This window comes from Littorina saxatilis, linkage group LG16 (assembly GCF_037325665.1).
Source record: "Littorina saxatilis isolate snail1 linkage group LG16, US_GU_Lsax_2.0, whole genome shotgun sequence".
NCBI classification, from domain to species: Eukaryota; Metazoa; Mollusca; class Gastropoda; order Littorinimorpha; family Littorinidae; genus Littorina; species Littorina saxatilis.
The window spans coordinates 32,695,429-32,713,901 of NC_090260.1; the positions used below are offsets into that span (position 1 = coordinate 32,695,429).

At 38.7% G+C, this 18,473-nt stretch overlaps 1 long non-coding RNA gene across 2 annotated transcripts; it reads left to right on the forward strand.

Moving 5' to 3' along the window:
- Window positions 1–8,287: 8,287 nt before the first annotated feature.
- LOC138950861 (uncharacterized) lies at window positions 8,288–13,184 on the forward strand. Of its 2 annotated transcripts, none has more exons than XR_011450837.1 (4): window positions 8,288–8,927; window positions 9,468–9,599; window positions 10,314–10,396; window positions 12,287–13,183. It is a non-coding gene; the product is annotated as an uncharacterized lncRNA (long non-coding RNA). The 2 variants fall into 2 exon arrangements; XR_011450838.1 differs by lacking the exon at window positions 8,288–8,927 and adding an exon at window positions 8,934–9,099 and having other exon boundaries at window positions 12,287–13,184.
- The last annotated feature ends 5,289 nt before the right edge of the window (window positions 13,185–18,473 follow it).

Sequence of the window (18,473 nt, forward strand, 5' to 3'; positions counted from 1 at the left end):
CGGCTTCATCTCTTTGTTGGTCAAGACCTTTCCTGTTCCTTTCACCCCTCCCCCCCTCCCCCCAATCTCCTTCCTTTACAAACACACACGAACCTTTTGCCGACCCGTCTCTTTGAGTAATCAGCCTCTACTGTGCAATTCTCGTCTTGCTATTATTGCTTAAAGGTGCAGACATTCCTGTGTAAAATGTTCTGCTCAGATCTGGGCTGGATTTTTTTTCTGTTCTTTTTTTCATTGTATATACGATGAGAATAATTAATTGATAAAAAAACAACACTATCAAACTGGACTCGTACCCATCAGGATGTTGACTTCTTGTATGTGACCAAGTGGAGGTATGGCATAATCTCATGTGCAAAGCCGAAGCAGATCTGATCCGGATCGCTTTCACTCAATCAATCAATCAATCAATGAGGCTTATATCGCGCATATTCCGTGGGTACAGTTCTAGGCGCTCTGCAGTGATGCCGTGTGAGATGAAATTTTATACGGCCAGTAGATTGCAGCCATGTCGGCGCATATTTACCTTTCACGGCCTTATTCCAAGTCACACGGGTATGGTAGACAATTATTAACTGTGCCTAAGCAATTTTGCCAGGAAAGACCCTTTTGTCAATCGTGGGATCTTTAACGTGCAGACTCTGCACACAAAGTTGACTCTGTGAAATAAATTTCCGCCGAACCTGGGATCGAACTCGCGCTGACAGCGGCCAACTGAATACAAATCCAGTGCGCTACCGACTGAGCTACATCCCCGCCAGGACTGCACCTTTGAAGACAGACGATTTCGATTCCTGTCCACGATCCTAAGCTGGAATTGTCGACATTTTAATCAACATGATTTTGTCCCTCTTGCCCGAGCTGGCCAAAGGATAGCCTACAGCCAGCCATACGGGAGAGAGAGAGAGGTAGGGATAGATAGAAAGAGAGAGAACTGAACTGAACTTTATGTTACAAGGATTAAAATGTGAGGCTGGGCTTTTCTTACAATCTGTCCTGGGGACGCACAGACACAAAGTAAAGCACATTTTAAAAGATAAAGTGGAAAAAAAAGATGATGATGATGATGATGATGATGATGATGATGGTGATGATGAAGCATGTATATATGTGTAGACATTTTACAATTATTTAAATATTAGAAATATGTTCAAAAAAGAAAATGCACAATATGTCTTTAACCACAGAAGTAACTGTGGAACGAACGAAAGAACGAACGAACGAACGAGCTTTATTACTCAAGGATTGAGATTTTAGGCTGACGCCTTGTCTTACAATCTGTACCTGCTAAAACTAAGACATGTATAAAGATAGATACAATAACAATCATAAACCGACTCGGAACAAAAATTCATAAAAGTTATACATGTAAAGATTAATCATGCAGTATTGCAAACTACTACATTACATTTACGAATATCAAATAAATAACAATGCATTGAAAATGACATGTCAAAATAATGCAAAGGGATAAAAAGATCCGCACCACCCACACACACTTATATGTGTTACAGTAAATTCATCAAACCAGTAAATTTGTAAATTTACTGAAATTTTCAGTAAATTTGTAAATTTCCTGGGTGTCAAACTCAGTAAATTTGTAAATTTCCTGAATTTTTCAGTAAATTGGTAAATTTACAGAGTGAATTTACAAATTGACTGGTTTGATGAATTTACTGTAACATATGCACCACGTCACATATACCTACTTACGCATACAGAGAGAGAGAGAGAGAGAGAGAGAGAGAGAGAGAGAGAGAGAGAGAGAGAGAGAGAGAGAGAGAGAGAGAGAGAGAGAGAGAGAGAGAGAGAGAGAGAGAGAGAGAGAGAGAGAGAGAGAGAGAGTATCGTACATGCGTATATGTGTGACGTGAATAAGTGTTTTTATGTGTGGTTTACAAACACAAGGCGAAGACCTTGCATCTTTAAAGGTTATTTCTTTAACATGTTCACTACTACAGATCTGTTCAGACAGTAACGATGGAGGGATACGAACATTTTTTTATTTTTTTTAACTTATAATATTAAATTTTACATAATACAAAAGGACAATAATTGATCAATAGTGACACACTACTGTTGTGTCTGCTGGTGTCAACATGCGTGGTATCGAACTTATCATATTTATGTCATCATAAATTGATCTTTTCCAAATCAGTATTCGCATTCAAAATCATGGCCAATAAACAAAACTTAGTTTCTAATGAATAACATTTACATTGACTGACTTATTTCTTGAAAAAAACAAAGATCATTCTACATCTTTTTTTTTTAAATCAAAAACTTTCTAGAGGGCCTGTTTATCAGGATATCATACGTATAAGTTACAGCTCCGTCCATCCATGATATCGCGTGGTATTTTGTCGAGGCTGGGTCAATGAATATGATGACGTCACTCGAGGCTCTGCCGAGAGTGACGTCATTATATTTTTTCACCCCGTCGAGACAAAATACCACGCGATACCATGGATGATTCGGAGCTGTAACGTATATATGGCATGACCAAAGTAAGGAGAAGTTGTAGAACTATATTTTGTGTCAGTCTTGGAAAGGCGCAATTTTAACACTACGCTGGAACGCTGAAGAAGAAGAACACTACGCACGAAATAAACGTTAAGTGATAACGTTGTGCGGGTGCTACCCACGTGCTGCAGCTGTAAATTTCGTTCAAGTTTTCCATTTACTTGTCACTGCGGCTGCGCAAGTTATTTTGCCTAGGTCAAGGCCGAACTTTAGGCCTACGGAGAAATATCGCTGGATATTTTCTCACTAGAATAACAGAGACAAAGAAGGGAAGTCATGCAATATAAACTAACATATTCTATGGCAAACCTTCCCCTCCTACAAAGTCCAACGCACTAGTGGGTCAACAGGCAAGCACGTGCACGTGCAATTCTTCCTGTCACTCAGTTCACTTCGCTGTGGACACCCGTCGTTTGTACGTGGGAAATATGCGCAGCAAAAGAATGTTCCCGACCGTAGCAAAATAAGAGTCTTTGCCAAGGAGAAGAATTGATTTTTAAGACTTAAGCGTTGATCAAGCTATAATTATATCCTCAACATCGAAGCCTCAAGCATTATTTTATGCGCTGCAAAAGAATGTTCCTGACCTAGCAAAGCAAGAGTCCTTGCCAAGGAGAAGAATTGAATTTGTAAGTAGCATTGATCAAGCTATCATTAACATCAAAGCCTCAAGCATTATTTTATGCGCTGCAAAAGTGTTACACGACACTTGAGATTGACGAAGTTCTCAAATGTCGTATAGTTGTGTTCTTTTATTCTACGTGGCCCGTCTTCACAGCAGCAGACAAAAACTCGTCAAATTGAGTTCGAGGATTTATTTAGCATTCCATACATACAACTGCACATCGTAGCAGAACTCAAAGTAGAAGCCTTTTTAACATACACATCGCGCTGGCCTATATAGTAAATACTCAATCTCGAGAATATTTCAGACCGAACATGATACAACTAAAATTAGATGAACTGTCCATGGACTAGAATAGTGACATTCTCTGTGACGTACATCAAAAGCGCCGACGCACTTAATCCGAGCGAACGCCACGAACCCACGACTCAAAACAACGTGGTAAACAACTTGTTTTGACAGGACTAGAAAGTTCACCTGCATTCTCGTCCAAACATAAATATTGTGTTTACAAAATATAATATCGGTACTTTCCCACAAAGTACAAATAAGTCAACTACATGCAACACACAAAACTGAACCAAAGTTCAGCAACAGCAGCGTTTCCTAACAAAAAGAATGTTCCCGACCTAGCAAAGTAAAAGTCCTTGCCAAGGAGAAGACTTGTTCGGTTTGTAAATAGTGTTGATCAAGCTATATATCATCAACATCGAAGCCTCAAGCATTATTTTATGCGCTGCAAAAGAATGTTCCTGACCTAGCAAAGTAAAAGTCCTTGCCAAGGAGAAGAATTGAATTTGTAAGTAGCATTGATCAAGCTATCATTAACATCAAAGCCTCAAGCATTATTTTATGCGCTGCAAAATAATGTTCCCGACCTAGCAAAGTAAGAGGCCTTGCCAAGGAGAAGAACTGCTTGATCTGTAAGTAGTGCACGTTGATCAAGCTATCATTAACAACAAAGCCTCAAGCAGGAGGAAATTAAGGGGCTTATTGTCCGTCAGGTCTAAATTGCCTATATTGGACATGAATTGGTTTATACGATAGGAAAAAAAAAAAGAAAAAAAAATTGTATTTCCATAATTATAATGGTCCGATCGTCTGGAACTGACCACAATAACACTAACAACACTTTATTGTCCATTACAATGATAGTATTTATAAAATAATAGGCGGATGAAAGTCGCTTGTTCATGTCAATGATTGTTATTCGCTCAGGTGCCAGGAGGCTGGTTCCGAATAACTCCCACTTGCTCTTATCACTCATGGCGTATGCATTTATAACGCTTACTTCCCTTTGTTTATCAAAGCATTAACATTTCTTTGACACACCCAGCCTGCCTGTAATATAAGATTGATTTCCAGAGAAAACAAAATCAAACACTTTGGACAAAAGGAGGAACGTTGAAGTAACAGAGTGTCGTGAAGGAGGATAAGCATACGGATACAGATAAGATGCATATAGTCCTGTGAGGTTACCCTCATGGCAATTCGGGCTGCTTTCTCCCTGAGGAGAGCGAGCTGCCATACAGTATATACGGCGCTACCCATTTTGTTATATTTAGTCAAGTTTTGACTAAATATTTTAACATCGAGGGGGAATCGAAACGAGGGTCGTGGTGTATGTGCGTGCGTGTGTGCGTGTGTGTGTGTGTGTGTGTGTGTGTGTGTGTGTAGAGCGATTCAAACTAAACTACTGGACCGATCTTTATGAAATTTGACATGAGGGTTCCTGGGTATGAAATCCCCGAACGTTTTTTTCATTTTTTTGATAAATGTCTTTGATGACGTCATATCCGGCTTTTCGTGAAAGTTGAGGCGGCACTGTCACGCCCTCATTTTTCAACCAAATTGGTTGAAATTTTGGTCAAGTAATTTTCGACGAAGCCCGGGGTTCGGTATTGCATTTCAGCTTGGTGGCTTAAAAATTAATTGATGACTTTGGTCATTAAAAATCTGAAAATTGTAAAAAAAAAATAAAAATTTATAAAACGATCCAAATTTACGTTTATCTTATTCTACATCATTTGCTGATTCCAAAAACATATAAATATGTTATATTCGGATTAAAAACAAGCTCTGAAAATTAAATATATAAAAATTATTATCAAAATTAAATTGTCCAAATCAATTTAAAAACACTTTCATCTTATTCCTTGTCGGTTCCTGATTCCAAAAACATATAGATATGATATGTTTGGATTAAAAACACGCTCAGAAAGTTAAAACAAAGAGAGGTACAGAAAAGCGTGCTATCCTTCTTAGCGCAACTACTACCCCGCTCTTCTTGTCAATTTCACTGCCTTTGCCATGAGCGGTGGACTGACGATGCTACGAGTATACGGTCTTGCTGAAAAATGGCAGCTACTTGACTAAACATTGTATTTTCGCCTTACGCGACTTGTTTTCTTTTCATGCACGCATGTATACATGTTTCCAAGCCCTGAGACTTTCGCTGTGAACTTGGGGTCTTTATCGTGCGCATGCGTGCACACGGGGGTGTTCGGCCACCGAAGAGAGTCTGCACAAAGTTGACTCTAGGAAATAAATCCCTCGCCGAACGTTGGGATCGAACCCACGCCGATAGCGACAACTGGTTTTGAAGCCAGCACCGCTACCGACTGAGCCATTCCCCCGATATACATTGTAAGGACTGTACCTTTACAACGCAGACCTTTAGGATCCTTCCCTTCCCTGCCTAATCCGGATTCCACGGAGTTTTAATCAACACGACTTTGTACCCCTTTCTGTGGGCTGACCACAACCTTAGGACAGCCTACAGCCAGAAACGCGAGAAGTAAGGGGGATAACTATGCGATGCCTGCGAGTGCGCATGTCATGATCGCGTGTATCCGGTTCCTGGGAACAGAAGGAGAAGAGACACACGAGCTCCCTATGGAGTTGTGAGGGCGGCATCCTTTGACAAGCTGTTAGACTTTTCTGTGCGAGGGTTGAACTCAAAGCACTGCAACTTATGTTAAAACTTTTGCGTTGTAAATTCAAGGACGTTTTTTTGGTTGCAATGTAAGGCTCTGAATTAAAAAACAAACAAACCAAGAATGGTAGATAATGTGTTTTTTTGTCTTTTGTTTCTTTTATTCTGAATGTAGAGCGTTGGCAGTCTATCTGGGTTTTTTGATTTAATGTAAGCCTCTGAATTTGTTCGAACTTGGTCTTGAAAGCATAACAAGTCTTTTTTTAGTTACACTCTCCAAGTTACGGAATGAACTGTACAGATGCGTTTCATTTACATGGGGCTTGAAAGTAAAACATCTGCGCGGCCATTTTCAGAACGAAAGGGAGACAAAGGGAGACACATGGCGGTAGTTTTTTCTCGACCAATTACACAAATGACGAAATTACGCTCAAGTTTGGAGCTGATTCCGTCAAATAATTTCATTTGCTTCAATAGAATGACTAAATGCATTGAATATAACTCAAGAATGCCATTGGATTAATTGGGAGCTTTGAATTTACAACACTTTAGTCCAATAATTATAACCAATTTAAAGGTCAGAGTATGTGAAATTTAGTGAGCGCCAAAATCAAGACATACACACGCACGCACAGGCATAGCGCAACATCTGTTTACAAAAGTGTCTGTCCAGTAAAAGTAACACTTGGATCAGTACGCTTTCTCTTGTCCCTTACTCCTGTGGAATATGCTCTCTGTTGGAATAAAAAGCCAACAATAAATTTATTTTTTTTTCAACATGGTTTTCTTTCTTTTGGTACATATATAACATGACAACAACATCAGACATCAGCATCAAATAACATCAGACATACAAGACTATGCTATATGCTACAATCACACTGGTTAATTCATGGTATATTTGATGCATAGTCTAAGCGAAACGTTCAATAGGCCTTGTTCATATATACTGATGTGTCAAACAGACAAACAAGATACACACCCTATACAAAACATGATTGTGAAGAGATGAATACTTAGCTTAGGTTGTGGGGTTTGCTATTTCCTCTTCAACAGAAAAGTGACAGCTTTTGTGGCAGTTGTATTGAATTCGTCGTGAGCTTAGGATTTCTTTCAAACTCTTGGATCAACCTTCGTACGGGCGAAGAAGGGTCGCGACTTGTACTGTCGTGTAACGTTGCCTGCTAGCGCTGTATCTGTCGCAGTTATTGGGTGCACAGATTGTGAGCAGAGGATTTCGTGCACTGGTGAGTTTTTACATCTGATATTATCCATGTTGGAAATTAGCCCGCATAGTTGTGTGCGCATTTAGAAAGTAAATATTTTTATTTTATTTTAAGTTTGAACAAACCAGAGGTGGAATCCAACGCATACTGCACTATAAACTGAAATATTGCTATTTCATATGTTACGTGGATTTCCATTGGTCATTTGGGCAAAACTGAGCTCAGTGCAAAAGTGATATCGACGACATTTCCGTCGATATCAGTTTTGATATCGACGACCTCTTTATTGCTTCCCCACTTCAAAAACAAAAACACTTACATTTAAAAACAAACAAATATATATGAAAATGTAATTATCCCAGAATTTAGTTGAGCAAGTGACTAAAGACTTTTTGAAAGAAAAGACATTTTGAAATACTGAAAAGTACAAGAAAAGAGTGAACAAAAAGAAATAATAATCAGAGGGAGGGATATGGAACAGCCAAAACTGAGACAAATACTTTTGTAATTTCTTTACAGTAAATACAAAATGTCCAGAGAATTAGCAATATATCTAACATTGACTGACTGTGTGAGGATATCTTCTGCTATTGGTCTGTTTCGACAGTGATATCAAAATCTCGACCTCCGGTCTCGATTTTGATATCACTGTCTCAACAGACCATACCAGAAGATATCATCACACAGTCCGTCAATATTGGGTAGTGTTCCACTTTTAAACACACTTTTTTGTTGTGAACAGTGTGTGGCGAACTATATCATTTAACTGGAAAAAGTAGTAGGGGAAGGGCTCCTAATATGGACCACTTTTTGTTTCATGCTGATAACTAGCTTATTTTCTTGCGAAGAAGTTTCATTTTGTGTTTGGTAGTCCTTCTCTCTTAGGTTAACCGTTAGGCCTAATTAGAGTGAAATAGCTTTGATAGATATTCAGCAAAAATTAAATACAAAAAAACTCACAAAGGGTCCATATTACACTCTAAATTTTATAACACTTTGAGAACACTGAAAGTGTTTAGGGTGAACACTTAAAGTGTTAGGGTGAACACATTTTTACACTTTTGGAACACAGAAAGTGTTCTCAATGTGTTATCCTGAAGCATCTTCTGCTACCTGAACACTTTTGGAACACATGGTAAACACTTTTTTGCACAGTGGAACACCAGGTGAACACACGTGTTCAACAAGTGTTCCACTTCGTCTTTTAGTCATGCTCCGAATAAAATAATACATTAAAAATATTTGGGCCATGAGCAGATTCGAACCCGAGACCTTCGCCTTGCCATGTCAGCGCTCTACAGATTGAGCTACGGAGACTCGTCGGGATCTAGCGTCGCTTAGAGTATATAATTTTTATACCCCCTAGACCGCTGTGGGACGTTTTATTGTTTTTGTTTTTAATCGTGTTGTGCTTATATTTTTTCATCAAACATTTATTTCATCTGAGACATCTAATAAGCGGTAAGTATTAGCATTTTTATTTTTACAATTTAATAATGTTACTAATTGTCCCATCATGCTTCAGCTGGACCAAAAAAGAACGTTGACACTTTTAGATCTGTGGACCTGTCTGCGTTGTCGCTGCGTTGATTTGGCTCAGGATTTCCAATTGTTATCTGTAAGTTGCTTGCTGAGATTTTGTATTAATTCATCTAAGCTTAGTCACTCGTATTTTTGTTGTAACATGTTCCTGTTACTTGTATCTGTGGACGTTTGAAGACAATTTCTCTAATTTTGCTGTCGCAACGGTTTCAGCTGATCAGTGGACCTTTTACATTAGTTCTGCGTTGGTAAATAAACTCTATTTCAATTTGATGTTGATTTTTTTATTCTGGTTGATGTGCTTGGTTTTGTGTTATTGTTATACTTGTATGTCCAGGGGTTCCTTATAATTATAATGGTGGTCCAGTGAACGATACCTTCCGCCTGTGGTCAGAGCAATACATTTGCAGATTTTCGGATTCTTCTTCTTCCTTTGGTTAGATCATAGATGCACGATCTGCACGCTAGATATAAAAGTGAAGCGGTAGGCTAAAAACAGCATACATTAATGAACAACATTCATCATAATAGTGGCCAGGTTGATTGTGTGCGCAATTTAGAATAATTCTATGCATGCTTGGTTGTATTTGATTTCACAGATCTATCACACTTTCAGGGAACTGGGAAGCCGTTTGAGCTGATGTGCCCATGTGGCGAATCGATGTGGGCGTAACCTGCGCACATTTCTTCTGAATTGCACTGAGGATGAACAGGAGGCACTGACGGCAACCCAGACGTGTTTACCAAGGTACGCATGTCCTGCATTTGCATATATAGTGTGTAGTTTTGCAGAGAAATATTGACTTTCAAATTGATCTGATAAGTTTTGTTTGTTTGTTTGCTTAACGCCCAGCCAACTACGAAGGGCCATATCAGGGCGGTGCTGCTTTGACATTTAACGTGCGCCACACACAAGACAGAATCACAGGCTTCATGTCTCACCTAGTCACATTATTCTGACACCGGACCAACCAGTCCTAGCACTAACCCCATAATGCCAGACGCCAGGCGGAGCAGCCACGAGATTGCCAATTTTAAAGTTTTAGGTATGACCCGGCCGGGGTTCGAAGCCACGACCTCCCGATCACCGGGCGGACGCCTTACCACTAGGCCAATTGTGCCGGCGGTTGCGGAATCATTGATTATACTATTTTGCTGAAATACTCTGTTTCAAAATTAATATCTCCGTGCAAAACACACCAGACAGTCGCCAAACTCATATGTGGACACACACACACACACACACACACACACACACACACACACACACACACACACACACACACACACACACACACACAGCCAGCCCCCTCTCCTTCCACATTTGACAGAAATCTAAATGTTGATACACAGTTTCACAATAAACAAAAGTATGAGAATCAGAACACTTGTCAGTGTTGCTACGATGTGGAACTTCAGTAAAATAGTGTTTGATTTCTTAACATGCATCTTGTGTGTGCAGGAACCATACTGCTTGGCTGAGGCACTTTCTGGAGATGGAGCTAACAGTAATGCGACGAAACCTTGTGGATGCACTTCATTCATGTAAGTTTAAGCTTTCTGTGGGATACAGCGCAGTTACATTTTGAGAATGCTGCCTTATTTTGCAGTCTTCTCCTTAAAAGGTGGAAAAAACATACATATTTTTAAGTTCAGTGAGTGCTGAGGCCTGCAATGATAAAATGTTTTCCTGAACTAAGTCTACTCAGAATTTCCATTCGTTATGGTAGAGTAGTGCCGTAAACACTGAGGCCAGTTTTAGTCAAAGCATGGCCAACAGACAGCACGCTGCTGATCTGCTTGGATCTGCCATTGCCGCTAACAGTGTATGCAGGGTGCATTCAATATGACACCCTTTTCTTTTGAAAATATTTTCATCGGAGTTTATGATTGGTTTTGACAGTGATCGCTGGCCTCCAATGGTCGCTGACAAGGTGTTTTCCTTCGGTTCACGTAGGTTTAGCTTGAGATCACGTGAGTTAAAAGCGATCCGTTTGTAAGTTTTGGTTAGTTTGATCTAAATAATGAAATATTTTAGAAAATTATGATAGAAATTAGAATGCATTTTATATTAAAGAATGCATTCCATATCATAGAACACATTCTATATTTATAGAATGCATTCTATAAAATAGAAAACATTGTATAATATAGAATGCATTCAATCATACTTGTCATTTGCCCAGAAATGTATTCTATGATAGAATGCATTCTATAACGTCCAACAATGCATTCTTATGATAGAATGCATTCTTATGATAGAATGCATTCCATAAAGCGCCACAAAACTTCTACAGGCCAGCTCGGTATGGTCCCTGCTTCGAAAGCAAACACTCTCACACACAGCTCTCTCTTTCTCTCTGTCTCTGTCTCTGTCTCTCTGTCTCTGTCTCTCTGTCTCTGTCTCTCTCTCTCTCTGTCTCTCTCTCTCTCTCTCTCTCTGTCTCTCTGTCTCTGTCTCTCTCTGTCTCTCTCTCTCTCTCTCTCTCTCTCTCTCTCTCTCTCTCTCTCTCTCTCTCTCTCTCTGTGTGTGTGTGTAGTTCTGCTTTTCTTTGCGGGGCTGGCCTGTTGTAGTTTCGGGACATTATGCATATAAATTATAATGCATTTCAGGACGTTAAAGAACGCATTCTATCATAAAAAGCATTTTGGTATTTTGTGTAAATAGAATGCATTTTATCATAGAAGGCAGTTCGGGACGTTATAGAATGCATTCTATAATATAGAATACATTACATAATAAATGATTTCCTTATAATTCATTATTTAGATCAAACCAACAAAACTTAGGTAGTTTCTTTACAAACGGATTACTAGAGGGTGCATTCAATATGACACCCTTTTCTTTGAACTAAAACTCATCGGAGTTCACGATTAATTGCGACAGTGATCTTTGGCTTCCAGTGATTGTTGACAAGGTGTTTTCCCTGGGTTCACATAGGTTAAGAACGAGTTAAGGAAAACGGGCGTGCTCAAGGCCTCGCCACATTAGCAGTACGGTTTACTGCTTACCTTATATAAACAATTTGTAGAGTGCCATTTTCCAGAGTGGCCACGCGCTAATGAAATCCTTGCGAAAGACCTATTTTAATTCTACTTTTTGTTCTTAGGGACAGACTCCTGCTTCAAGAGGGACTACTTTTTACATTCAGTCGTGTGTGCATGTGCGTGCATGCGAGTGTCATTGTGTGTTGGGAAGGTGAGAGCGAATTGGACGTGACGTATTTGTTCTCTGTTATGTGACCTATGCCCGTTCTGGAATAAAAAAAGTTTACCTGTAACTGCGATTGTTGGAGATCTGCTGACAGCAAGAAGAAGTCCACTAGTAGTTAAGATTTACACTTCAGTGTTATCAATTAAGTACAAACGTTTAATACAAACCTGTTAAGAGTTGGAAATGCATCATGTTCTAAAACTCACTTTTATTTCGAACAGGATGTTCCGGACAGCGAGTTGAAAACTAAACCAAAGACCAAGGGCCTGGAATCCTCCCAACTCTGAAGGGTGTTTTTGTTATCGGACTTTCGTGTGTGAACTTTCAAGATGGGGTTTACCAGAGCTCCGTTCATATTATTTAATAGCAACATATACCGAGCAACAAAAGAAACGCGAAAAAATTATGCAATGTTTGATTGACAAAATCTCGAACAATTATGGAGTTAGAATTATCAAACCACAACATTTTGATGAAGGCATGTTTGACACAGCTGTTGCGTGAGTATTTTGATGCTGCGATTGTTTCAACACACGGGACAAAACGAAGTTTTGGAGGTCTCGCTCAGTCAGCCTTCATCGCGTTCTCTGGCCACTGATCGGACACTGGTTGCTACCAGTGATGTTCCTGGTATTGTCAGCGGCTGAATTGAATCGATGTCGAAGACGTTGTGGAAGGAAATTGCGATCTTGTCTTATTGGGGTAATGCGAAAAAATCTACCGCGTTGCATAACTGCAGTGCTTCCAATGTCACCAGAACATTGCAGAAGGTGATAAACTGTTGACACATGCACGTTTAAAGCACATGCCAGCGCTTCTGGATCACCCCCAGCTTTAAATCGACCTGGCATTTTGGTGGTGTCAATCTTGGCATCCTGGCTGTTTCAAAAGTGAGACTGGCAGCAAGCGTGCCATGGTCTCTTTTGGTTGCTAATGCATTAGTGAACACATCTCACACATCAGATTTCTCCTGCTCTACTTGCACGTGCTGCGAGCGCGCATTATGTGTTTTACAGCGCGCATTATGTGTTTTACGATAAACCTGCTTGTCCCGTGTGTTAAAACAGTCACAGCATCAAAATAATCACACAAAAGCAAGGTCAAACATGCCTTCATTAAACTTTTGTAGTTTAATAATTCTAACTTTATAATTGATGAAGATTTTGTCAATCAAACAATGACGAATTTTGTTGCTCGGTATATTATGTGTTCAACAATTCCTACCCCAGACCCGTTTGTTCTGCGACTGCTGCAGACATTTCTTTTTGTCAATTAAAAATGCTTCTTTGCTCACAAAATTTGATTTTAATGTCTTTCTGAATTGTATGACAGTGCAGGATGAAAGTGTTCCAAAAGTGTTCTAAAAGTGTTCCAAAAGTGTTCCAAAAGTGTTCTAAAAGTGTTCTAAAAGTGTTCCAAAAGTGTTCCAAAAGTGTTCTAAAAGTGTTCCAAAAGTGTTCCAAAAGTGTTCTAAAAGTGTTGACCTGAACACTTTTATGTGTTCAGAAGTGGTTACAGCAGGGTGAACACTTAAAAGTGTTCAGATGTGAACACTTTTGGAACACTTTTGGAACACTTTTTTGTGTATAGAACACTTTTTGTGTTCCAAAAGTGTTCCAAAAGTGTTCTACTAAAAGGGTGTTCAGAAGTGGTTACAGAAAGGGTGTTCAGGAGTGGAACACTTTTGTTTAGAGTGTAGGAGCCTGGGCGCCTAATATGGACAAGTGAAGCGGCCTTCACAAATCACTGTAAAAAGCCCCCTATATTTCAAAATAACATGATACAACTTAGTGTACAAGTCAGCCTAATTAAAATATGCTCTAGATTTATCTGTTTCAGGTTGATGAGAGCATTATTTGAAGCACACCGAGAAACTAAAGAAGCTTATCAAAAACAGAGTGAAAATAAGTGAAATTATCAACTTCCACGAAAAGAAGACTTTTTGTTACATTTTTATATTTAGTCAAGTTTTGACTAAATATTTTAACATCGAGGGGGAATCGAAACGAGGGTCGTGGTGTATGTGTGTCTGTGCGTGTGTGTGTGTGTAGAGCGATTCAGACTAAACTACTGGACCGATCTTTATGAAATTTGACATGAGAGTTCCTGGGTTTGAAATCCCCGAACGTTTTTTTCATTTTTTTGATAAATGTCTTTGATGACGTCATATCCGGCTTTTCGTGAAAGTTGAGGCGGCACTGTCACGCCCTCATTTTTCAACCAAATTGGTTGAAATTTTGGTCAAGTAATCTTCGACGAAGCCCGGACTTCGGTATTGCATTTCAGCTTGGTGGCTTAAAAATTAATTAATGACTTTGGTCATTAAATATCTGAAAATTGTAAAAAAAAATAAAAATTTATAAAACGATCCAAATTTACGTTTATCTTATTCTCCATCATTTGCTGATTCCAAAAACATATAAATATGTTATATTCGGATTAAAAACAAGCTCTGAAAATTAAATATATAAAAATTATTATCAAAATTAAATTGTCGAAATCAATTTAAAAACACTTTCATCTTATTCCTTGTCGGTTCCTGATTCCAAAAACATATAGATATGATATGTTTGGATTAAAAACACGCTCAGAAAGTTAAAACAAAGAGAGGTACAGAAACGCGTGCTATCCTTCTTAGCGCAACTACTACCCCGCTCTTCTTGTCAATTTCACTGCCTTTGCCATGAGCGGTGGACTGACGATGCTACGAGTATACGGTCTTGCTGAAAAATGGCATTGCGTTCAGTTTCATTCTGTGAGTTCGACAGCTACTTGACTAAATATTGTATTTTCGCCTTACGCGACTTGTTATATTTAGTCAAGTTTTGACTAAATATTTTAACATCGAGGGGGAATCGAAACGAGGGTATGGTGTATGTGCGTGTGTCTGTGTGTGTGTCTGTGTGTGTGTGTAGAGCGATTCAGACTAAACTACTGGACCGATCTTTATGAAATTTGACATGAGAGTTCCTGGGTATGAAATCCCCGAACGTTTTTTTCATTTTTTTGATAAATGTCATATCCGGCTTTTCGTGAAAGTTGAGGCGGCACTGTCACGCCCTCATTTTTCAACCAAATTGGTTGAAATTTGGGTCAAGTAATCTTCGACGAAGCCCGGGGTTCGGTATTGCATTTCAGCTTGGTGGCTTAAAAATTAATTTATGACTTTGGTCATTAAAAATCGGAAAATTGTAAAAAAAAATAAAAATTTATAAAACGATCCAAATTTACGTTTATCTTATTCTCCATCATTTGCTGATTCCAAAAACATATAAATATGTTATATTCGGATTAAAAACAAGCTCTGAAAATTAAATATATAAAAATTATTATCAAAATTTTTTTTTCGAAATCAATTTAAAAACACTTTCATCTTATTCCTTGTCGGTTCCTGATTCCAAAAACATATAGATATGATATGTTTGGATTAAAAACACGCTCAGAAAGTTAAAACAAAGAGAGGTACAGAAAAGCGTGCTATCCTTCTTAGCGCAACTACTACCCCGCTCTTCTTGTCAATTTCACTGCCTTTGCCATGAGCGGTGGACTGACGATGCTACGAGTATACGGTCTTGCTGAAAAAGGGCAGCTACTTGACTAAATATTGTATTTTCGCCTTACGCGACTTGTTTTTTTAAATCTCGAGGGCTAGTTATAGGTTATTTCCAGCAAGCTTATTAATGAATTAATGAAAATAGCCTTTAGCTTTTATTTACTTCGATTTGTTGAAGGTGGTCCATATTAGGGGACTCGCACATACTTTGAGATGTTGCTATTATTTTTACATTTAGTCAAGTTTTGACTAAATGTTTTAACGTAGAGGGGGGAATCGAGACGAGGGTCGTGGTGTATGTGCGTATGTGTGTGTGTGTGTGTGTGTGTGTCTGTCTGTGTGTGTGTGTAGAGCGATTCAGACTAAACTACTGGACCGATCTTTATGAAATTTGACATGAGAGTTCCTGGGTATGAAATCCCCGAACGTTTTTTTCATTTTTTTGATAAATGTCTTTGATGACGTCATATCCGGCTTTTCGTGAAAGTTGAGGCGGCACTGTCACGCCCTCATTTTTCAACCAAATTGGTTGAAATTTTGGTCAAGTAATCTTCGACGAAGCCCAGACTTCGGTATTGCATTTCAGCTTGGTGGCTTAAAAATTAATTAATGACTTTGGTCATTAAAAATCTAAAAATTGTAAAAAAAAATAAAAATTTATAAAACGATCCAAATTTACGTTCATCTTATTCTCCATCATTTTCTGATTCCAAAAACATATGAATATGTTATATTTGGATTAAAAACAAGCTCTGAAAATTAAATATATAAAAATTATTATCAAAATTAAATTGTCGAAATCAATTTAAAAACACTTTCATCTTATTTCTTGTCGGTTCCTGATTCCAAAAACATATAGATATGATATGTTTGGATTAAAAACACGCTCAGAAAGTTAAAACAAAGAGAGGTACAGAAAAGCGTGCTATCCTTCTTAGCGCAACTACTACCCCGCTCTTCTTTTCAATCTCACTGCCTTTGCCATGAGCGGTGGACTGACGATGCTACGAGTATACGGTCTTGCTGAAAAATGGCATTGCGTTCAGTTTCATTCTGTGAGTTCGACAGCTGCTTGACTAAATGTTGTATTTTCGCCTTACGCGACTTGTTTTGTTTGCAGTAGAAACTCGGGGTCAACACTGCTAAAATGTAACAAATACGGTTTTAGCTGTCATATATAGCAATTTCTGTGTGATAAAAGCTTTGGCTGTGGACAGAAACGAGTCCGTTTTAGGCGGCAAATTTAGAGTGAACGCTGCCAAAAGAGAAACAAGTCGCGTAAGGCGAAAATACAATATTTAGTCAAGTAGCTGCCATTTTTCAGCAAGACCGTATACTCGTAGCATCGTCAGTCCACCGCTCATGGCAAAGGCAGTGAAATTGACAAGAAGAGCGGGGTAGTAGTTGCGCTAAGAAGGATAGCACGCTTTTCTGTACCTCTCTTTGTTTTAACTTTCTGAGCGTGTTTTTAATCCAAACATATCATATCTATATGTTTTTGGAATCAGGAACCGACAAGGAATAAGATGAAAGTGTTTTTAAATTGATTTGGACAATTTAATTTTGATAATAATTTTTATATATTTAATTTTCAGAGCTTGTTTTTAATCCGAATATAACATATTTATATGTTTTTGGAATCAGAAAATGATGGAAAATAAGATAAACGTAAATTTGGATCGTTTTATAATTTTTTATTTTTTTTTACAATTTTCCGATTTTTAATGACCAAAGTCATTAATTAATTTTTAAGCCACCAAGCTGAAATGCAATACCGAAGTCTGGGCTTCGTCGAAGATTACTTGACCAAAATTTCAACCAATTTGGTTGAAAAATGAGGGCGTGACAGTGCCGCCTCAACTTTCACGAAAAGCCGGATATGACGTCATCAAAGACATTTATCAAAAAAATGAAAAAAACGTTCGGGGATTTCATACCCAGGAACTCTCATGTCAAATTTCATAAAGATCGGTCCAGTAGTTTAGTCTGAATCGCTCTACACACACACACACACACACACACGCACGCACACACACACGCACGCACATACACCACGACCCTCGTTTCGATTCCCCCTCGATGTTAAAATATTTAGTCAAAACTTGACTAAATATAAAAAGAAGAAAAAGCCTAACGGTTTTGAGATTTCTGTTTCTGCAACTGTTTTGACATGTGCAAGTTATCCAGAGAGGGTGAATACAGCGAATACAACTTTTTTGAGCGCTCTAGCGCCGTTAGTTTGTCAGAACAGAAGGTGGTCCATATTAGGAGCCGGTCCATATTAGGAGCCCTTCCCCTACACATGTTAAACACTAATACGCGTTTACCATGTGTGCTACTTTTTGCCAGTAGAACCATAGAGTATTTCCCACAGTGTTCACAACTGGTTACAAAATGTGTGTTCAAAAGTGAAACACTTCAGTTTACAGTGTGTGCTAAGTCTCGTTATTTATATTTGTTTTATTTTGTATCATAGTTATGTGTATGTCTGTCCCCTATACAGACTTTTAGGTCAACGTGCTTGCGTATGTATCGTTTGTGAAAAGTTAAACGTTCCAACAACTAAACTGTCTTCTTCTTTTAATTTCGTACCGTACGTTACCGATTCTGGGTTGGTAGGACGAAAGAAGTGTGATTGGTTCCCGTGGATCTCGTCATAATGTTGCACATGTGACTAGATTGTGTGTTGGTCTTCGTTCTGGCTGTCTAAGTTGAGTCGTTTACCTATTAAAATAAGTCAGGGACAGGCTGTTTCCTCCGATTCCAATGTACGACCTCCTAGGCAACCGCGTTCCTTGCTGGAAGGCATTACTTGTCTCCTTGGAAACATGTGTTCTGCACACAGAGAGAGAGAG